Consider the following 24,847-nt stretch of genomic DNA (forward strand, 5'->3'; position numbering starts at 1 on the left):
TAAATGGGGCATTCATCGTAGCTGTATATACGTGTTTGTTGTTTGCGCGCACTTTTATACTGTGCGCGGGGACGCTTCCGCCTGCCTTTGTGTGGTGGACGCGTTGACGCCTGTGTGTGTCTTCTGCCGTGCGCGGGTTTCCCGTATTCGGATCCATGAATATGGGTTGTTCGCATGCGTGTGGGCGTTCCGTGTAGTTCCCTGCAGTACTTCCCCAGTTACCACTTCTTTTTCACGCGTTATTCCCCATTCCGCGTGTTACGCCACTGTTCCGCCCACTTTGGTTGTGTGCGGCGCGCTATGTGCGCTTTTGCTGTGCGCGTAGCGCACGCCGTGTATGTCTGCGTGCGCCATGGCTGGATTGGACGCACGGACAGCGGGAAACACGAGCAGCGACTTCCTTGAATCGCACACGTGCGCGTTAGCTGCATTTCTCGCGCTTGCGCTACCTTGCGCCTGCTTGCGCATAGATTTTCGACGCACGTTTGTTCCATGAATCGGCCCCTTAATCTCTAGCTGGCCCTGAGGGCGTGCAACAAGTGCTGACAGGCAGGCTGGGGAAAAGACTTTGTGGACTCCTTCCGAGCTCAGAGGAGGATAGAAGCAGATGAAGGGAATCTCCTGTGTGGCGTTATCCTGATAGACGGTGGTCACTGGCAGTCCAGTGGCGCACATAATTAAGCTTTATTCTTGATGAGTGTCTGATTAATTGAGGTGCAAGCAAAATGAGTGATTGATTACAAGGATATGTTGCTAGCAATTGAAGCCTGGCAAATGTTCTAATTTATTTTTGGTTCTGCACAGTGCATTTAAATGTGAGCAGCTACATTCATTTTTAGCAAGCATCAGATGTGACACAAGCTCATACATTGCAATGGATTATGATGAGCACAAGGTCAGCTTTAACAGAGTTCTGGGCATTTGTGAAAAATAAATTAATTGTAGCTCGTTTGGAGAAGATCTATTTACTTTAAGGGAATTTTTCATTAGAAATCATTAGCTCATGTATCACAGGGAAAACAACTGCAGATGAGTTGTGCTTATAAATGCTTCCTCTTCGTCTTTGAAATACAGATTTAAAATGTCATGTGCATTTGGCACATTGCACATCTCGTTTTGTATTTTGCATATTGTTAGCTTTGATAAAGAACCCAAAGGAAAGGTGAATTAGTCTCAGTGTACTTCTTCTGCGTTCAGGTTTCTTGGGTTGCTATACAGCTGAATGCAGAGCGGTTGGTAAACTCATTTTACCGCATGTGGTAATTCACTCTATCACATGTGGTAAAATATAAAACCAACTGGTCACAGTGAAGTGAGTTTTTCTCTAGGGCTCTGTGTGAATGACAGTATTTTATGTACATGGTAAATGTATTCTGAGATACTGCAAACAGTGCATAACGTGGTATTATAAATAAAATACCACAAGGGCATGAAGTTATGTTCTAGAGTGTGCTAAGTCCAGTCTTGGCTTACTGTTTGTGACCCCAGTATAAAGACAATCACCAGGCAGTTCCCTATATTCTAGACTCATGACTATACTACAGAAATACAACCAAAATACCACCAAAGCGTACCACCAAGAAATTCCTCTAACACACTCAAGCACGAAATACAGAATTCACACACAACATATGCACCCACCACAACAGACACTCAAGCAAGGATATATAGAATTCAAACACAACACACAACATCCACACCCACACACACTGTCTACACATCCAACATACACTCAAGTAAGGAAATACAGGGTTCACACATAACACACACATGCACACACACATAACATACACACTCATCCACACTATGTACACATCTCAACATACACCAAAGCAAGGAAATACATACACAGAAGCCAGGAATTACAAAACTATTTATTAACCAATAGTAACTATGCTGTCATTATGCAAAAAGAGATATAAAGCAACCCAACCAAAGCACTCCAACCCAAAAAATAAACAATGCTTTTTACAAAACCAACAATAAACCATCCCGTTGCTCAAAAACATAGGGCCTCATTGTGAGAATGGAGGTAATGAAAAAAGGAAGGCGGAATGGTAATACCAGCATCATTAACGTGTCTGGGGCATTACGACCCGACAAACCGCCCATACCGCCACCGTCCGTACCCTGCCCCCTCATACCGGTGTGGGCGCATACACGTGCCCCTACGGGAGTAAATAGTGGCATGCCGGTAATAGGAGGACATCACAACCCACGCAGGCATGCAAATACCGGCATCCTGAAGGCGGTAATCAGGGCCTGCACGATGGCAGCCATACAGGCATCGCGGACCACCCTTACACAGCAATCAGCATTCACGCCAACAGCCACAGGTGCACACAATCACCACAGGTCGACTCAATGGAGCCTGGGCCAGTATAAAAGGAGTACACCCACACACCACACCCCTTCCTACACCAATTTGATACCACTAGATGTTGCAATCATGGTGCTGGAGGACATGCCTATATGCTACAACTACAGCAACAACAGCAACTACAACAACAACTACAGCAGCAGCAACAGGCAGCACAGAGGAGACGCAGGAGGAGAAGGAGGGTGAGACAGGCCCAGAAATTACCACCAGTGCAGCCAGTAGTACCTAGTAGGCAGCCACCAACCCCTCGCATCAGACCCAGTCCCTTCAATCTAACCCCTGATCAGATCCATACCCTGCACCGGTTGGACCGGGACACCATCACCACCATAGTGGACATGATAGGCAACGACATTGCCAGCCTCATAGAAATACACACTGCCGTCCCCCTGCTACTAAAGGTGGTGTCTGTGCTCCACTTCCTGGCCACAGGCACCTACCAGCACACAGTGGGCCAGCTGCATGGCATTTCGCAACCACTATTTTCATGCATGCTGAACCAAGTGCTGGATGCCCTCCTGAAGCACGCTAGCACCCACATATCCCTACCACGGACTGCCCAGGAGATAGCCGACACTAAAGTAGGCTTCCATGCACTGGCAGGCATGCCCAATTGTGTTGGTGCCCTGGACTGCACCCATGTGGAATTGGTAGTCCCCCATGCCATAGAGGCGGTGTACCACAATCGCAAGCAATACCATTCCATCAATGTGCAGATGGTATGTGACTCCAGCAAGATCATCACACATTGCTGCACCCGATTTCCCGGATCAACATATGATGCCACGGTGCTGCACAACTCCACACTACCCCGTCACATGGAGCGACATGCTGGACCACGTACCTGGCTGCTTGGTGAGTTTGCTAACTGGCCCATGGCAGTGCTTTGGGGTACTGATGTGTTGGGATGCATACTCCACCTGGGTGGGAATTGACAGTGATTGGAGAATGCACGCAGAGCTAAACACTCCTGACCTGAAACTCCCAACCCCAACATGACACATCACTGGCACACATTTGACCAATTATGCATATCAATGACAACATGTAAGATGCACAACCTGTCCACCATGGGTATGTCAAGCAATGCATGACTGAACAGGATTGCAACTGTGCCAATGTGGCTAGTGTGACCATACACAGTGTAGTATACACAACAGAAATGGGAAGCAAAACAAAGTCCTACAACCACAGTACATCCGCATCAGCATGCATGATTTCACCTTGCATCATCTGTACAATGCCATCGAGACTACCACACCATATTGGAGTATACTATGTATCTAAACAATATTCGTGCATACCTACAGGGACATGTGCAGAGCGACAGCAAATAGCTGCGGCCATGATTGTGTATCCTGAAGGTGGCAGCTCAGAGTGACTCACATAGACCTATCTGTATTCGCTTGCAGGTGATGGAGGATATCCCTTGAAGCGGTGGCTACTTACCCCTTTGCGGAACCCGCGGAACAACCATGAGGAGGAGTACAATCGGGTACATACCCGTACCCGTGTAGTGATTGAGCAGACATTTGGCCTGTTGAAGGCGCGGTTCCGCTGCCTAAGCAGGTCTGCTGGAGCACTCCTCTATGTGCCTGAGAAGGTGGCTAAGATCACCATGGCCTGTGTCATGCTGCACAACATGTGCGTCCGGAGAAATGTACCACTGCCACCTGACATTCACATGTATGCACCGGGTGAAGATAATGAGCTTGAAGATGGAGGGGAAGCATCACCCCTGCCAGTACGTGATGCACAGGATGGCCGTTCAGTACGCCGATCACTGATTGACAAATACGTCTGACCCACTGGGACGTTGATAGATATGTGTCAGTGAGACTTTGTACACTGTGTCCATGTGGACATGCACACAGGGAATGTGTGGAGTTGGGCGTTGTACACCGTCATTAATTAAATGGATGCACACAAAATGAACAATGTCCAGCCATTGAATGTTTTTTTTAACACAACAGGTGTATTGATAATAAGTGAAGAAAGTGCAACACCCCCACCCCCAAACCCCAAGTAAACTCCCAAAACCCCCCGGTGAACTCCCAAAAACCCCCAGTGAACTACCCCTAATACTCCCATTCACGCCAACAACATCTGGTCCACTCCCAAAGTTCACCCACACTATTTTCAGGACTTCATGCTGACCGGGGGCGGCATTTCAGGGTGCCCCGCACTGCACCTTGTTTGACGCACAGGGCTGGAGGGTCCAGAGGAAGGGGGGCAGAGGAAGGGGTGTGGTGGATGGGGAGGAAGCTGTGGTCTTTTGCATGCCTGGTGCGGGTTGTGGGTCCTGCATGTGCAGCAGGATGGATGTGAGGACCTGTGTGATGCAGCAGTGGTTGAGGGTGCTGTGATGGGGCCTGCAACGGCAGTGCTGTCCTTGTGGATGCTGCTTAGGTCTGAATCTTGCAGGCAGGGTTCCGCACTGCAGCAGGTGGGTAAGGGCTGAATGTGGGGTCGGGGGGTGGACACAGGACCTGGGGAGTGTGGACATGGCACATGCGTCAGACCTTCCTGGTCCGCATTCTCCTCCTCTGCATCATCGGTGTTGGTCAGTGGTTCTACGGCCTCGCCTTCCAATGGTGTAGGTGTAGGCAGCTCTGTGTCCACGGTGTCAGGCGCACTGGGTGTTGTGGGCTGCGAGGCTGCCCTGGAGGTGGTGTTGTCGCTGGAAATTGTCCTTGGCCGGGACGTGGATGCCCTTGTGGTAGGAACCTGGCTGTCATCTTCTCCATCTGTTCCTGGGAGGGTAGAAGAGATGCAGGGCATCAGTGATGGTGTTACATGCTAGATGCATTATATGGTGCTGAGGAGTATTTCATTAATCATGCATTTATTTCTTACAAGTGTGTCATGCAGGGTTGTATGGAGGGGGCATTTTGGAGTTTGCTGCATGCCAGGTGGCATGCCGTTGTATTGGGGTTTGTGTGATGTATTACATGGGCACGGTCCGTGTGTGTTGGCTGTGTGTTGGTAATGGGATTGGCACTCAGCATGCATTTCAGTGTGGCAGGGTTTGGCCTGGACAAGAATATCTTCCACATCACTTGTGCTACGTCATGGTTTCTCCTACAGGGATCTGCAGATGTTGCTGCACCCGTCTCCATCTCCCCAAATCCCTCAATTAACTCCATCTGGATGAACGTGCTTGCTGTCTGCTCCCAGCTGGTCAGTTTGGCAGGCGTGTAGCCATGGCTTCCCTCCTGTTGCTTGCCAGCATATTACGAACCCTGAGGCGGATGTCATCCCACCTCTTTTTGCAATCCTTTACTGTCTGTGGGGTGGTTCCGACAGCGGAGACCTTACGGGCTACCTCCTCCCAGATCCCCATTTTGCGCTGCTGCGCCTCACGCTTCAGGTTCTGCTGATTTATCTCGTCAGCATGTGTGGCAAGGGTGTCTGCCAGCATATTAAGTTCTGCATCTGAGAAACGCATTTCGCCCACTCGGTAGGTTGTTTTCGGGTAGCTTTAGACATGGTGAAGGGTATGCCACTGGTCTCTCCTGGATGCAACTGGTGGTTTGGGAGGATGGCAAAGGATTGTGTTTTTAAAGATGGCCACCGCAGCATTTCCCATTCTGACGCGATAACATTACTTCCGGGTCCGGTATTACAAGCCCAGTATTAGCATGTTGTTATTACCGGGTTGGATTTAAGGGTTGTCTCCTAGGCAGAGGCGGTATCGGCGGGTCCCATGATGGCGCTATCGGGGGGTTGGTGGGCCTTTAGCGGCATGCCGGTATGGCCATTACCGGCATGAGGGTTCGCGCGTGCTCGCGCACTCGTAATCACCCGCTATTAGCGGTGTCATGCGAGCACAGACCCGCTAGTACCTCCATGTCGGTAATTACCCCATTTTTACCGCGCTCCTCGTAATGAGGCCCATTGTGTTCATAGGGAGGAATGTAGAGGAGGGGGGATGGCTATTATTTTCAAGCACAATTTGAAACTTCACACAGCCAGCACGCTAGATATAGAAAACTGTGAAGCTATTATGGTGAAACTCAATATAAATCTAGTCTCTTCTATCAGCCTGTTGTTATTGTATCATCCCACAAGATCAATCCCTTTGTTCGAGGAACAGTTACTAGCCATTATAGGTAATACCTCCAAAGACTCCACAGCTTTTGTTGTCCTTGGCAACTTCAATCTCTGGGATAAAAGCCCATCAGATGAGGATCTGAAAATGTCCTTGGAATCTATTGGCTTCAAACAATTGGTCCAAGTTGCAACACACAATGGTTGCAACACACAGAATTGGATTGTGGCAAAAAACTAAGAAGTAATAATATCCTCAATTTTAGAATGCACTTGGTCTGATTTTGTCAGGAATAAGGGCTGGAACATGAGTAAAGTGCTCAAATGTGCATATTAAGGACAAGGAGCTGGGGAAAGACTAAAAGACTACATTTCACAGCAGCACTTGGGATTGTGTAGTTTCTAGCTGCGCGCACGTTGCCAGCTGACTCTGATTTAGGACAGTTTATTAGCAGGCAACGGCAAAAGGCAGGTGTGGCTTATTGATACTATGGAGCGGTTGGTTTCGGAGCAGGGAGGAGGGGTCTGTGCGCTTCCCTACGTGCTGGTTTGCTGACTTTGCTGAATTTCCTGATTGAATGCAGCTCGGAGGGGCGAGGACGCTGCTGGGCTGCCTTATCTCAATGCAATCTTCATCCGGGAAGTCCTGTGGGGCTTCTCGGACTTCAGATAAGTACCAGAGGGTTTCAGGGGGTGTTTGTGCACCCTGAATTGTTATGTTAAACGGTCAGAGGACCCGACTCTGTTCCATTGTATGTGGTGATTACTAAAAACTCTGCTAGCAAACATGAAGCAGGCACATTGCCAACAGTTACTCATTCAGTGCTCATACGCAGAGTTAAGCAATCCGCCGTCCACAAGAGTATAGGAGCACAAAGACATGTGTGAATCAACTCACACCAACTATGGCTGTAAAGTAGTTATGTTTTATAACTGTTCTTTTTGTTCTGTACATGTTGCTTGAGCTTGCCTAAGGGGCCATGTGTTTTGTCTATCATTTTGGGGAAGATTCCCATTTGTTTGTTTCATCACGCTTCCTGCAAAATGTGTTCATTCTGTGTTTGGTAATGGTCGAGCACAGGTATTAAGGTGTGCTAAGTCAGGTACAGGCAGGGAATAGGTACATGGTTTATGTTAGGTCAGGACAACCAGCTTTCTTGGTAATTAAGTTGTAGGAAAAAACGTTAGGCATACGTTTAGACAGGCCAGGGTTTTTCCCTGGTGTTTCCCCTTCCCTATCCAACCTAGGTGTTCCCTTAACCTCTATCCGGTGTTCCTAAATTACCCTACCCTATCCACAACCTCTCCCTAACTCCTCTTCCCCCCACTGGCTGCCACGTGGTGACCTGTTTAATATCTATCAAGTGCCTGTGCCAACCACGGTGGAGGGTCGAATTCATTCGGCTTCTGTGGTTCGGGTGAGAGTGTCGATCTCTCTTGCCCTATATTGTGTGTTATTGACAGATTATTATCTTATAAACTTTGTTTGCTCCACACAGTCACCACAGGCATCACTGTCAGTCAGGAACAAGCTATTCAAGACCTGTCGTAATCACAAAAACGCGACTAATGAGGCATTTAAGGAGCTAGTAATTCCGTTCCTGCCATCCATACAGGATCATATTTCCCTGAATGATTTTACTCACTTGTTTGGAAAGGCCACCAACTCTGCGTTTGACACTCTAGCCCCCCTCAAACGAGCCAAAATGAATAAATCCACGGACCAAAATAAATGGTTCTCAGAGGAAATTCTAGAAGCTAGACGAAGCAAGCGTAAAGCCGAGTGGACCTGGAGAAAAGTCCCATCAGTTGAGACAATGTTGAGCTATAAACAGGTCGTAAAAACCTACACACTAATGATTTTTGATGCTAAAGCCAAACAATTTAATGATAGAATCCATCAAGTGAAATCCCAGTTAAAAGAGATATTTTCTATCTTATAGGAGCTAGAAAATGCCCCAGTAAGCTGCCAGGAACAAGAGAGCAATGCTTGGTGTCAAGCGATTGATGATGGGCTCACTCACAAAACCGAAAAACATCATCAGGCATTAGAGAACAATTGAACATGCTTGCTAATGATGAAATAACATCTGAGTCTGTAGCTCACCCCGTTCAAATCCATCTCAAAGCATTCTCCTTTGAAAAGGTATCCGAGTTGGAGGTTTTAGAGGTTATTCACAACCTGTTGTTTTTTTCCATGCTTTGCTCTTCAAGGATTTTGCAGATACACTAGTACCATGGGTTGCCCGTTTTGTGAACCAGTCCTTTGATGAATTATATGTCCCAGGAAACATTAAAGAAGCATCGATCAATCCGCTCATTAAAAAAGAAACTCTTCATCCATCAGTCCCAGTAAATTTTAGGTTCATTACAAATGTGCCATCTGTGCTAAAAATAATTGATAAGATTGCATACCTACAGTATCAGGAATTCATAGAAAGAAACAATATACTTGCAGATGAACAATCAGGTTTTCGTGGCAATCATGGCATGAAGACGGCCCTTCTAGATCTTCAGGCAAGCACTGCCTCTGTTATCAAAAAAGGGCATCCAGCTCTACTCCTGCTGCTAGATCTGTCTTCGGTGTTTGATCTGATTGATCACAATCCTGTAGATGAAAGATTAATAACAGTCGGTAGATGCTCTCCTTCTGCAGCAAACTGGTTTAAGTCCTTTCTGGGACTCAGAATGGCAGCAATAGTTAAGGGAAATGTCACAGTCCTACTCTTTAATATGTTCTCCAAACTATTATGCTACTAACCCAGGGTGTCAGGTTTACGAACTACGCTGATGACACCCAGTTGGTTTTCATGCTATCAGGAAATGATGAAAAGGATGCCCAAAGAGATAGCAAGGTGTTCTATGCTATACAAAAATGGATGGCATCCAATTTGTTAGCTCTCAATGAAGCTAAAACAGAATTACTGATAGTTGGTACCTCTCAGAGATTACAGAAAACTAGATGATCAATACCAAAGCCTTAAAATCAATAACAAAGGCATTTCAGTATCAGATCACATAGAAACGCTTGGAATCATCATGGACTCACATCTTTCCTTTAAGAGGCATGCATCTTATTTAAAATCTGGGTGTGCCTTTTATTCCAACTTATTATGGCAAATCCGCCCATATTGGACCAAACATAATCTTGCTGTGATTGCCGGCGCCATAATAAATTCCAAATTAGACTATTGTAATAGTCTACTAATGGGCACTTTGAAATCTAATATAACAAAAATGCAAACAATTCAAAATGGAGCTGTCAGAGCTGTCAATGGGCTCAGCCGACACTCTAAGATCTCAACAGCAAGGAGGAAGCTACATTGGCTCCCGGTTGAACAAAGAATAAAATTCAAAGGCACAGTTTTGGTTTTCAAATGCCTAGCAGGTACCGCGCCAAACTATATCATTGATAAAATAAAGAAAGCTCCCATCAGAAGAAATCTGTGATCAAATAATAACCATGATTTGTATCAACCATGACAACTCCTCAAAAGAGTTGCTAGCACCCATGGTTTGGAATTCCCTTACGCTTTCCACAAAAAATTGTGGATCCATCAACACATTCAAAAAACAACTTAAGACCTGGCTGTTTGATGAAGGAATAGTGTAATTAATTTACCAATTCCGCTTGCTTTACTGGATAATGAGCACTCTGCTGTTTTTAATTGTTTTTCTTTTATTGGTGTCGGTTTTTGTGAGTGTTCTGAGGCCTGTGGGTGCAACGGCACTAAATAAAAATAAGGATAGATAGATAGATAGATAGATAGATAGATAGATAGATAGATAGATAGATAGATAGATAGATAGATAGATAGATAGATAGATAGATAAAGTGTAGCCCTTCAACAATATTCCCTAAAAATAAACTGTTCCCCACATTACTTAAATGAACTCCATCCACCCTAAAAATACTGTCCATGTGACTTTTAATGTTCCTATGAAAAATAAACTATGAGTCATGTTCAGTTTTACATGCATCAATTTACAGTGCTGCATGCACAATTCATTTAGCAATGGTTTGCCCTTCAACGCTTCCAAATTCGACGTGCTGATAATGAGGAAAATAGAATGTTTGTTTCTGGAAGCAATCCTGTTATGTGTAACAAGCCATTTTTAATGTCACAACAGAATTCACTTCCTTTTCGGTAGCCCACATCATTGCCACCAGCGTTTATAACAAGGAAGTCTGTTTTTTGCCACTTCTATGTTACACAACAAGTTGCTCCATAATATATATCTCCACTTGCCACCGCAATAGCCATGCCATTCCACGTTTAAATTTGCCAATGGTGAAACAAGGAGCACTCACCTCACGTAAAGTTCCAGCCAAAATACCCAGGAGACACTAATTATTATGTTTTTTTTATCCTCCGTGAAAGAAAACACTTGTAATCATGCAGGAGAATCGGCTGGTTGCAACTTTTTTCCCTTATACTTTGCCAATAAATGTGTGGATCCTAAATCTAACACCCTTTTGTCAAACGACCCTCCCTCTGGCCAAATTGGTGTCACGCTGTCTCCTTTTATCTTTGTTACCCATTGATCGTGGTACTTCTGTATCCTGTCACTATATAGTGGGAGATGTTGGCAAATGTGAGCTAATGGTGTTATTCCCCCCATGACCATGTTTCTCCCTTCACTTTGTGTGTGCTTGCCCTTGATCCATTCTCTCTACTCACTCCCTTCAACCACGGTTCTTTTTATAGGTCAGCAATATATTACACGTTTCTCAATTGCTGACAGTTACTATGCATCAATATTCAACGTTACCTTTGTATCATTGCATTTGCACCTTCAACAGTTCACTTTCGCATATATAACCCCTTACCAACAAATCACTTACAACATTTTGACATATGCAACAACAAGGAACAAAAAAGAAATAGAACACATAACATGCACTACCTGCGCGCTTCTATCTCGCCCTTGTTCCCGTTACTGAACACTGTTTATCATCCCCCGCTGGCTACTCTTCTCATTCACTCCCCACCTCTTACACCCTCTTACTCCTTCCCAATAATTCTTGCTCACACGGAAAAAGAATATTCTAAATAACTACTCCGAGTCTACTCAATATACGAGACCCCTACTATTTTCTCTTTATCTTCACTTATTTATCTGCACTGGATGAGACAATGCTACGCGGCGCCGCCTTCTACCCCGTTCGGGCTAGGATACCTCTTCTCTTTTCCTTACTTCTCACAAAACCTAATGGCCATATAAAGGATAGATCATAAAAGCCTCAACATCACTCATACAGCCCCTACTCTTGGCTTTAACCCACTACCACCTGTTCCCCTGTTCCCTTAGTTTCCCCCTTACCTTTCCTTGGGAACTTTCGCAACCGGCACTCACGTGTTCAGTCAGGTAATCCGAGGGTCTTCATTCACGGTCTGACCCCAGTCAGGTCCGCACCCCAACCAAGCCGTGGCCCGCCTAGGCTGGTCGGCCGCGGAGGCGATGGTTTTGCTGGGAGGCATCCCAGATCTCGCCGCACGGTGCATGCCTTGAGGCACCTCTCCAAATCACGTCGGGGTCACCAAATGTTTGAGCCCTCCCTGTCTTTCTCATGCAGAAGAATAAAACTGACACGCCCCGGATGGGGATTGAGGCAAAGAGAGCAGGCTGCAAGAGTTCAAGGCAAGGTTTATATAAGTAAATGGCATTCAAAGATCTCTGTTGCCTCTGAGAGCCCTCTGACCAAAATTAATGTTACAATACATTTTATAGGGCAAATGACGCAACTAACATAGGATACTACGTTGGTCCCGGATTGGACAGTGCATATGGTGCCCATGGTGTGGGTGGCATCTCTTCCTCCGGGTTGGCTGCTTGGTTGGCGGGAGGATGGACGTCAGGCATCTGTGCTCTGAATGGGTGAAGGTCAGGTCGCTGTGAAGCAGGGTGGTCACTACCTAAGCTAACATAATATATTCTCAAAATGCATGCACTAATTAATACTTGTTCAAAGTCTTTGAATAACTAGTCATGTCACTATAAACGTCACACGTGCATCTATACTATCAGTTACATCGGATTATAGAGGCCTTAGGTTAAGGGCCTTGACCACCATAATACACTGGTTGAGGTGAGGGTCTGTGTTCATAAGAATCTCTGGTATGTGACATTTGTTAGTGGTAGACAACGATATACTGCAGCAGTGGTCTAATGTTAGTTGGGGATCTGTTGGGTGGGCATCATGGCGTGGTCAACGGTCTGGTACATGAAAGGAATATCCTGCAGGGGCACAGGGTCACAATTGCAGTAAGTTTCTACTGGCAAGGGTGCAGGGGCAAGGACACGTTTGTGGAGATGAACGAGCTATGTGCTTAGCTCATGCTGTTCACATGTAGGACAGTGATCTCAGAGGAAGAGTGATGTGCTACATTTATTATTTGTTGCAAGTACCTCCGGCTTCGGCGTGAGAATGGAGCCGCAGAGTTTTCCAGTCAGAGTGGGAAAGATGGTGGGGGCCATGTGCCCTGCGTGTCTAGCCGCTGGGAGAAAGGGAAGCGAAGCGTTTTATACTATCGCAGTGAGGCCTAGTCACCAAGATGGAGTCGAAAGGGGGTACAAATATGGATGCCCTGTGTCCTGCTCACTGGTCCCATCTACGCGAAAGTTAACCAAAGTCGACATTGCATAAGGGCAAGGGCGAACCCACTACTGGAGGCACTTGGTCTGAGTTTTGTACTGAGAAGTAAAGGTTGCGAGGGGCCTTCTGGCCCCTGACTCCCACAAATTCACAACATGCACGTGGAAAAATACATATACAAATGCATGCATAATTACAGATAAGTGAAGCATGCAAAAATGAAACAACCAAAACAATGCATATACAAGCACATGCGTATTTACAGATATCTGCCATGCATACGAGCATGCAAAAGGTAAATTGCATTTTGCACAACATACAAAACACCATACATTTGCACATTCCTAAGGTGTAATAAGCATAATTCAATATACAAACATTGTGCTTTTGTATACTTTAATGACAAAACAAAGGGGGATCTGGGGATCTCTCTACCGGCACAAACACAGCCCAATGACCTGTTCTTGGGTGAATAACCCCTGGGAGAGACTCTACCAAGTCTTTAGCTCACTGTCCCTTTCAGAGAGAAGAAATATCCCCGCATATCAGTCTTTGTCCTGCCCAGGGGCAGTCCAGCACCGAAATGCTAGGCAATTCTCCTTTGAACAAGAGTATCAACAGAAACTCCATACACGTGTTTCAGCCTTGTTGGGCATCATCAGTGTAGTGAAGCTGTGCCTCTCTAAGAACAGTGAGCAAGGGGTCCACGTCTGGATCGCCCTGGTAACTTAGGGTGAGACCCTAAGTTAATTTATGAAAAACAAAGGGGGGTCTGGCAATCTCTCTACCAGCACGAAGACAGCCCAATGACCTGTTCTTTGGTAAATAACCCCTGGGAGTGCCTCTACCAACTCTTTAGCTCACTGTCCTTTTCACAGAGAAGAAATATCCCTGCATGTCAGTCTTTGTCCTGCCCGGGGGCAGTCCAGCACCGAAATGCTAGGCAATTCTCCTCTGAACAAGAGTACCACCAGCAACTCTATACATGTGTTTCAGCCTTGTTGGGCATCATCAGTGAAGTGAAGCTGTGCCTCTCTAAGAACAGTGAGCAAGGGGTCCACGTCTGGATCGCCCTGGTAATTTAGGGTGAGACCCTAAGTTAATTTATGCAAAACAAAGGGGGGGTCTGGGAATCTCTCTACCAGTACGAACACAGCACAATGACCTGTTCTTGGGTGAATAACCTCTGGGAGAGACTCTACCAAGTGTTTAGCTCGCTGTCCCTTTCAGAGAGAAGAAATATCCCCGCATATCAGTCTTTGTCCTGCACAGGGGCAGTCCAGCACCGAAATGCTAGGCAATTCTCCTTTGAACAAGAGTATCAACAGAAACTCCATACACGTGTTTCAGCCTTGTTGGGCATCATCAGTGAAGTGAAGCTGTGCCTCTCTAAGAACAGTGAGCAAGGGGTCCACGTCTGGATCGCCCTGGTAACTTAGGGTGAGACCCTAAGTTAATTTATGAAAAACAAAGGGGGCTCTGGCAATCTCTCTACCAGCACGAAGACAGCCCAATGACCTGTTCTTTGGTGAATAACCCCTGGGAGAGACTCTACCAACTCTTTAGCTCACTGTCCTTTTCACACAGAAGAAATATCCCTGCATGTCAGTCTTTGTCCTGCCCAGGGGCAGTCCAGCACCGAAATGCTAGGCAATTCTCCTCTGAACAAGAGTACCAACAGCAACTCCATACACGTGTGTCAGCATTGTTGGGCATCATCAGTGAAGTGAAGCTGTGCCTCTCTAAGAACAGTGAGCAAGGGGTCCACGTCTGGATCGCCCTGGTAATTTAGGGTGAGACCCTAAGTTAATTTATGCAAAACAAAGGGGGGGTCTGGGAATCTCTCTACCAGTACGAACACAGCCCAATGACCTGTTCCTGGGTGAATAACCTCTGGGAGAGACTCTACCAAGTCTTTAGCTCACTGTCCCTTTCAGAGAGAAGAAATATCCCCGCATATCAGTCTTTGTCCTGCACAGGGGCAGTCCAGCACCGAAATGCTAGGCAATTCTCCTCTGAAAAAGAGTACCAACAGCAACTCTATACACGTGTTTCAGCATTGTTGGGCATCATCAGTGACGTGAAGCTGTGCCTCTCTAAGAACAGTGAGCAAGGGGTCCACGTCTGGATCGCCCTGGTAATTTAGGGTGTGACCCTAACTCAATTTATGCAAAACAAATGGGGGTCTGGGAATCTCTCTTCCAGCACGAACACAGCCCAATTACCTGTTCTTGGGTGAATAACCCCTGGGAGAGACTCTACCAAGACTTTAGCTCACTGTCCCTTTCAGAGAAAAGAAATATCCCGGCATATCAGTCTTTGTCCTGCCCATGGGCAGTCCAGCACCGAAATGCTAGGCAATTCTCCTCTGAACAAGAGTACCAACAGCAACTCCATACACGTGTGTCAGCATTGTTGGGCATCATCAGTTAAGTGAAGCTGTGCCTCTCTAAGAACAGTGAGCACAGTGAGACCCTGAGTTAATTTATGCAAAACAAAGGGGGGGTCTGGGAATGACGCTACTTTAATGACACTGCCTGTATATTTCTAGTCACCTGATAGGAATGATGTTGCAAAACTCCAAATACGCATGCAAGAGTCATTTTTTACACTTACAATGTGGATGTAACTCAATACACACTACAATAATTAAAAGTACACGTAATACATACACACCACTTTTGCTTAAACATTTACCTGGCTCTCCATTTTGAAACAACTGTCATTTTCACTTTTCTCCAAAACAAAATCACTTTGTCGGTCTCAAGCGCATGCAAAACGTAAACTACAATTTGCACAGCATTCAAAACCCCATATGTTTACACCAACATAACATACAATATGCATTAAAAATATTGTGTGCATGTATACTGTAATGATGCTTCACTTATAATTCTAGTCACGTGACTGGAATGACCCTGCAAAACTACAAATGCGCATGTATGCATAATGTTAAATATGACTACATTGCAGATGTAACTCAATATACATTACAATATTAAAAAGTGCACATAATACGTACACATCACATTTGTTTATACGCTTACATGGCTTTCCATTTTTTTTTTAAACTGTACATATCAGTTTTCTCCAAAACAAAACAACCTTTTCAGTCAGAAATGGTATGTGCAAATAATTATAAACTGTGCATGAATAATATATATCAACCAATCAACATACAGAAACAATCCGCCAAACTTACGTTACAACAAATGCACATGCCATTTGTGCTTTAGCCCATGTCCAAATGCGCAACTTACTCAACCACACCTATTAACAGTATTTATTAAACACTTCAATTGAAGACAGTGACCAGTGAAAATGCTAAGTAAGTATTGTTTACAAACTTATGTATATTTTTAATAATACTGTTAAACTTGTAATTTTAAAGTGTTATACTTTCAAATAAATGATATATATATATCTATTTCATTGCAGCAAATTTGAAAATACCAACAACAACCACTCCTTTGGGGCCTTCAATGGAGCAAGGTTAGTAAATTAGTTTTTATAAAATCACCTTTTATCAATGAATGCAACTATTGTTTAAATGTGAACATTGTAAAGAATAAAACCTAACTTTTCAGTTACTTATTTTATAATGCAATATAACAAAAAATATAAACTATAAATACAATTTCAAACAGCAGTGTACTATTAATTGTTATATTAGTCAAAATGCTTCATAATGCTGTTATGTTTGTCAAGCTAATGAAAAAGTAAAACGAATGTAGGTTCCTGCGTACTGTTCATAGCACCATATACAACATGTCATTAAAAATGTAGACAATATGTCAATATGAATGTAAGCACTAGCTTTCTATAAATAGTACTACATACAATTGTAAGTAGTAGAATCTAATGTCCTTACAATTATAAGGCACTAGAATACTATACATATCACAATTTACAAAATGTTAACACAAATATAAGGATTAGCATAAAATGTCCTCACAATTATAACATACAGGTGTATAATGTACAAGTGTCTACATTGTACATTGAACAGTTGGGCAAGTTAATAAACAAGTTAATACACTTCATATGCAGCATAGCTTCAACAAAATTGCTATATTTCGACTGCTAAATAAAATATAATACGCATTTATCCTCTAGCATATTATTAATAGCACTATATTCAATATGTCAGTACAACTGAAGGCACTAGAGTACTACACATACCACTATATACAAAATGGTAACATGAATATATGCAGTAGCACACATGCCCTCACAATTATAACATACAGATGTAAGGAGGCCGATTTATGGAACAAATGTGCGCTGAAATTTGCGGCGCAAGCGTGAAAAAGCCAGTGCACGCGCATGCGTGCGATTCATGGATGGCCCTGCGCGTGTTTTCCCCGGGATATGCGCCAAATCCACGGGTGGAGCACACAGGCGCATATGTCACAGCAACACACCGAATGCCCTGCGCGGCGCGCTCAGGGAAAGCCACAACGTGTAGCACACACACCAAAAAGGAGGCGGAACACGCAGAATGGGGAACAACGTGTGAAAATGAGGGCTTAACTGGAGAGGAACTGCTGGGAAATACACGAAACACCCACATGCATGTGTACAACACGTATTCCTGGAATCGGATAGGGGAAACCTGTGCACGGCAAAAGACATGGACAGGCAGAAACACGTCTGCCACACGAAGGCAGGCGGAAGCATCCCCGCGCAGTACAATGTCCCATTTCCCGCAGCACTGATCGTGGGACACCGCAGGAGGAGGAGAATAGCCAGGCCTCACATTTATTTGCCCAGGACCAGCCTTTCTGGGATGCCTGATGACCAGATATTTTTTTTTAAATGTATTTCTTATTTCATTTTAATTCATTTTTCACCTCGAATCATCCTAGACCTGGTCACTGAGTGGGAGGATGACCTCACATCATCCACCTTGTGCTCCCAAGCACTGAGCCCCTTGGAAAGGGTGCTCAATGCACTGCATTTCATGACCAATGGGTAATTTCAGCGGACCACTGCCATAGTGAGGGGGTCGGACAGCCCAGGCAGTCACACACGCTGCCTACACCAGGTGTTGGCAATCATGACTGCGTGACCCTCAGTCCACAGGCACATATATATGCCCAGAACACCCTCAGAAAGGCAGCCGTGGGTCAGGACTTTTACAGGGTGGCACACTTCCCCAAAGTGCTCGGTGCCCTAGATTGCACCCATGTGGCCCTACGGTCCCCCTGGCCACCGTGGACTCCACGTACTCCCCGACAACTCCCAAAACTGGCAGGACACCCAGCTGAGCACCCCATAACCTTTGGTTGCCTCTCAACCTTGGCACGGATGTACTACTGCCAATGGGAGGTGCACTGAACAATTGTCCTGGTCAATTGGGGTGAAGGGGACAGGGTACGTGATGGTAGATGCACCCATGTGCCCCTGCAAGGCTGCCTGTGGACCCTGTGGATAAATGACCCTCACACAATGCTCAGTCACCCCAAAAATACAAGAAAAACATATACACAACTCCTGTAGCCCACGTGCGTGTAAAAGAAACTCAGGCAGTATGCTGTGGCACCCAGGAACACAAAAAAAGTATGCGGTTAAAACGTGGGCTACTATGACGTCAATAAATGTGGTACGCCAAACAGGGGCACCCACAGTGGGAAAAATAGCGTGCAATAGCGTGCGCGACTCACCGTCTGCATTGAAAATACATATGCATAGGCACTGTAACCGCTGTGAAGTAATCACGTGCATGTGAACCCCAAAGTTGCAAAAACACACACGTCGGTCTCCACTGAAAGGACGTACAGTGCGCTGCAGACCCGCGTGGACCATTTACACATGCAGAAGGAAACGCCTGCACACGTTACGTCACATACGCGCTTATGCGCTAAGGGCCTTTCCTCTAATTACACGCTGACATGCTATTTTTTTCACGTGCCAAATCACTCGGTATCAAGCTGGCCACGAGACAACACACAGAAGACCACGCTCCTGCCAGAAGGCCATTTTCCTGCCCCCCAGAGCCCTGAGGCAACTCCGACCAGCCATCTGCCGCTGCCTGCCTGCCTGCTGGCCACATGCCCTGCTATTTGGTGCCTGCACATCAGCCATCTGCAGGGGTCCAGTTGCTGTGACCACCCCTGCTGGAACAGAAGACTCCTGACTGAAGTTCCATCGCTCCTGAGCCCAGCACCAGGACCCAGTTGCCCACCCACACCTGCCTCAGGGGTTGCCAAGTCGTGGAAAACACCATCAGACACCACTGGCAAACCCCAGCCAGAGAGGGAGAGGGCTGCCAGCTTCACAGCAGGAGAGGTTGGCATCCTACTGGAGCAAGTCCTGGTACATTATGATGCCCTTTACGGAAGAAGACTCGCCGACAAGGATGGATGAGAAAGGATCTGGCTGGACAATCGTGGTTGCCAACAACGCGGAGGGGTTGGCAACCCACAACATACAACACGTCTGTAAGCACTGGGAGGACATCAGGTCCAGGACCCTCAGGAAGGCCCGGCACCTCTTGGAAGCAGCGGTTGCAGTGAGGCACCGAGTCCACCTTACCATCGACGACATGAGGGTCCTGGAACGCATTAACCCAGCACTTCACCACCAGGTCCTCGAGAGGGAGACCGGTCCGGAGTTGAGCGGTAAGTGTCCATTCATACTTATTGGATGCAGTGCATGTTAAGGTGTGCCAGGAGTGTGCAGCTTGGACATATGTCTGAAAAGGGCCATGTATGGATGTGTATGTGCAGGGACATGACCGTGCTGCATGTGAGTCCTGTCATGTGTGATGCATATCAATGGTGTATGTGTTCCAGAGCATGATGCACAACTAAAGTGGAGATGCACACATGTTAGTATTTCTGTGTATGAACTCTGGCATGGTTGTGGTGTGACACATGGATGCTGGTTCCACCTTCATGTACGTGCATGGCATACATGTGCGTGTGTGTGTTTGACATGTGTGCGACAGTGATATGCCATGGATGCATGTGACACAGACATGTAGGAACCCGATTGGCAGATGTGACATGGTTGCCGATCATTGCACTGTGACAGGTGGTGGAGATGTACAGATGCATGTCTGTCTGTTGACGTGTGTGCATGTGTTCGGCACTCCCCATGTTGCTTGTGACGTCATGCCAGCCTTCGGATGTTCATGCTGGTGTGTGTGTATGCATGCTGCTGCCTGCTGCACGATTCCTTTCAATTTGTGCATGTGTGGGTTCAAATGATATGAGTGTTGGGGAGTGTGAAGCCATCTATGAAGTTTGACACTGACACTCAAGTGCAACTGTCATGTGTGTATCCGACCATTGTACAGTGACCTGATGCCTGTGTTCTGTCTCTCCCTGTCTGCAGCGTCGAATGATGAAGAGGGCGGAGACAGTGCTGTGGAGCACAGCGGCAGGGATCCCACCGCCAGCCAGAGACGCAAGGCCCAGGTCTCCTCCCACGTAGTCATCTCTTCCGGGAGTGAGGAGTCTGGTGACGTGTCCATGGCCGCAGCTGCCAAGGGAAGGTCCAAGAGGCAGAGGTTGGAGTCGGACTCCCCAGCAGCAGTAGGGGCAGCTGAGCCCCCACAGGTACCTATGGAGGAAGATGGCATGGAGTCATCCAGGTTGGTAGAGGGTTCAGTTGAGGAGGAGGCCATGGAAGGCCCACGCATGGATTCTGGAGGAGGGATTCCACTGGTGCTAGTAGTGCAGTCTAGGGGCAGGGACAGGAGGCAGCACAGGTCGCCGCGGAGGTGCCTGTGTGTAATCCTGTCCCCGATCCTGTGACTGCATCATCCCGCACCAGCAGGGATGCCTTCGTCCAAACCCGTTTTCATGGAGGGCATGCACACACAACAACTGGCCTTCCTCTCCCTGCGGACATGGCAATCCGTGTCTGGATCGAGCCTGTCCTAGCTGGAGTGGCATTGCGCCAACGTGATATTCGGGATGACGTGCAGAGTTCTTGTGAGGACAATGATCGTAATTTCGAATACCTCATTGACCGTGTCAGCCTACTAGGTCAGGTCACCGGCACTGGGTTCCTCCGTGTGCTGGATCTTCTAGCGACCCCCTCCTCAACTGAACCCTCTATGCACCAGTCGTCCTCTGTGCCATCTTCCTACCCAACTATCACCTGGGCACCCTGTGGAGCTGCCCCTGAGCCAGCGGCCGGGCTGGTGGAGGACACATCCCTTAAACAGTCGGGAGTCGGAGGTCCAGCAGGGGTGGCCACCCCACCAACTGAACCCCAGCAAGAGAAGGATGTGCAGGCATCGAAAAGCAGGGCATATGCACGGCAGCAGCAGGCCCAGGGTGGGAGCGATGATGGCTCGGGGCCATCAACATCACAGGGGCAGGCATCGGCCAGAGGTCAGGAGGACCCTGGATTGGGAGTGTCTTCCGTGTGGCAGCGGTTGGGCCAGCAGATAGATGCGGAGCGGTGGCAGGCAGAGGAGGCACGCCTCACTATGGTCAGGGTGGAGAACTCCATGCGCAGGGCATTGAGGCGGGCTGAGTGCCTCGAGGTGGAAGCAATGGATGCATCCCTGTGAGACCTCGAGGCCAGGGAAGAGGCCCGCCTCTGGAACATCGACGTGGAGTTTGTTGATTCTCTGGCCCGGAACATCAAAAAGTAAGCCGTAGGACTTGCCTGCCGCCTTTGTACATAGTTCTTTAGGCTTAGGTTTCCTTTGTTTTATCTTTTTTTTTGAGTTCATGGACTTTGCTCCACTTTATGTATATAGTTTTTTATTAATAGGACTTTTTTGTAGGTTTCCTTTAGTTTTGGGGTCATGGACCCTTTGGACTTTGTATATAGTTCAAGACTTGTACATACTTTCATTGTTTACAATTCCCATGGATCAATGGTTTTCTTTTTTTATTATTTAATTCATATTGACATTGGCGATGGACCACCTTTCTTATTTAATGTCGTGGATTTTTGTTTTTCATTGGATTTTGCTTTCATTATTTCTTAATTTGCAAGTTTGATTTTCATTATGTCATTAATACATTTCTTTTTAATTCATGATTGGTGTTGTGTACTATCATTGGTTTTGTGCATGTCTCAATGAACATTGCCTCAGTCATGTGTTGCCACTGTGTGGCTCTGTTCTGCATTTATGCATGGCCATGGTGGTTCTTTCAAGACTCTCATGGCATGGGTAACACACGTACTACGCTCACGCCAGGCCAATCGCATGTGAAAGTCCATGCGCACCCCCAGAATACACGTGCCCCGCTTGCACCAGGCCTATCGCGCGTAAAACTCCCTGCGCACCCCCGAATACACATACCATGCTCGCGCCATGCCAATCGCGTGTGAAAGTCCACGTGCACCCCCAGAATACACGTACCCCGCTCGCGCCAGGCCTATTGCGTTTAAAACTCCCCGCACACCCCCGGAATACACGTACCACACTTACGCCAGGCCAATCGCATGTGAAAGTCCACGCGCACCCCCGGAATATGCACAGGCAGCCCATCCACCATCTCCATACCCCGCAGACAGCCATCACCCCTGGGCATGTCCCGCAGGCAGCCCATCACCCCAGTCCATGGCCCGCAGGGAGCCCATCACCCCAGTCCATGCCCCGCAGGCAGCCCATCACCCCTGGGCATGCCCTGCAGGCAGCCCATCACCCCAGTCCATGGCCCGCAGGCAGCCCATCCACCCTCCCCATGCCCCACAGGCGGCCCACACCACAGGAGGGACTTTTCCACGCATTGTATCTGACCCAGTGGGGTACACGTATTTGGAGGGGTGCGTGGGGAGTTTTACACGTGATTTCGCTGGCACAAGTGGGGTATGCGTTTTCCGAGTGGTGCGCAGGGAGTTTTACACGCGATTTCGCTAGCGTGAGCAGGATAGGTGTATTCCGAGGGGTGCGTGGGGAGTTTTCCACGTGATTTTGCTGGCGCGAGCGGGGTACGTATATTCCGAGGGGTGCGCAGGGAGTTTTCCACACGTTTTCGTGGTTGGGGGCTGTATGCTGGTCCACTGGCCTGTGCACCATGTACTGGATGTGTGCAATGTTTTTGGCGCATGGGGGAGGGTTGGGGGCGTAACTGGAGCTGCTGCAGGGTTGCTGCGCCACTCTGCGCCATGGCTGGTTATGGATGTAAGTATCCATGAATACGCTGTGCGCTAAAATGGGTTTTGGCACACGTGGCTGGCGCAGACTGCCACAAGTGCACTCTGTGAGCCAGCTGCGTGCGCAACTTGTGCACTAATTTCTATGAATTACCCCCATAGAGTAAACAGTACAAAATATTATATTCTAACATGTCTTTTTTTACTATAGTTGAAACATCATCAACATTAAGAGAAGATGACAATGGTAAATACACATGTAATCATTAGCATACTCTAAATAGTAATACACTAGTGTACTGTTCATAGCATTGTATACAAAATATTAATACAAATCTATCACTATCATATAATGAATATCACTATATAAAAAAGATCAATATGTATGCAGCCAACAGTTTACTATAAATAGTACTGAATAGAAAATGTGAAGACAAATGTGAGCATTAGCATCTAATGTCCTTATTATTATAACGTAGAGGTGTATATAGTAAACAGTTGGACGAGACAATATGCGTCCCATACTGCATAGTTTGAAAAAATGTGTATGCAAAATCCAGATATATTTGGAATGCTATGTTAAACCTAAAAATGCAAAAAAATAAAAAAAGATAGTCTTTTATTAAACAATTAATCCTTTGTTATTTCATTGCAGCAGGAAACCACAAGCATGAAAGGAAAGTGGTAAAGGATAAAAAATTCCAACAGTTGAAAGTCCACAAATCCAAAACAATAAAACAAATACATTCCCTATTACTCCTACTAATACTAATACTACTACCAGTACTGTTTCAATAGACCAAAGTACTTATACTGAATGTCAAATAAATATGCTATTTTAATGTAATTGTGTAAAATTGAAATTATTAATATTCATAAAAATGTAAATCTAATTTTAGTGACACCCCCCACATCAGCCCTTAAAGCTGTCCCTTCCATCCACTTTTAATAAGAACCTTTGAAAAAGAGTACAATTGAAAACAATTTAACATTTTAAACATTCAAATGAACCTTTATTTAAAAATACCAATTAAAAGTTCTTTAAGTTATAATAAGAATACTTTCAGTTTTTCTGAGTATTATTATGAAAATTGCTAGAAATTGAGGAAGTATACAAAAGTAGACTTACACATTATTGATGTTAAGAAATGAATTTGTTTAACTTTTTTGTTTTATTTATGTTGATACTTTAAAATGTTTTTAATCAGTAAAAAATTATTTTGTGTGTTAATATGGTTTGTACAGCATCAAGCAAAATTAAAATGTATATTATGTGTTCTGTGCATTTTTTATATTAATGAAGTCATTACTTTAAAATGGTATCAAATGTCTTTGCGTCTATTGTGTTTTTTGTGGCGGGATTTACAATTATTTTAAAATTTTTAATTTTTTATTTATTTAAAAAATATAAAAATAATGTCATTGTACTTCATTTGTTATGGTTAATATACTCATATTTTAGTGTAATACATTGATTATCATTAAAAAGCAATGGTCAATATTTATTAATACACAGTATAATACAAATGTAAGTTATTTTGTTTTAATAAATATGTACTTTAATTGATAATATTTATTATTTATTATATTTAATATTTAAGTGTTAATATGGTTTGTACAGCATGAAGCAAAATTTATTTTGTTTTAATAAATATGTACTTTAATTGATAATATTTAAATTTTTAAAGGTGAATAACTGCATTAGTTTTTCCTACTGCAGATATTGTTCCACATTTTAAGCAGCCTAA

This window comes from Ambystoma mexicanum, chromosome 9, assembly GCF_040938575.1.
Source record: "Ambystoma mexicanum isolate Mex_15411 chromosome 9, UKY_AmexF1_1, whole genome shotgun sequence".
NCBI classification, from domain to species: domain Eukaryota; kingdom Metazoa; phylum Chordata; class Amphibia; order Caudata; family Ambystomatidae; genus Ambystoma; species Ambystoma mexicanum.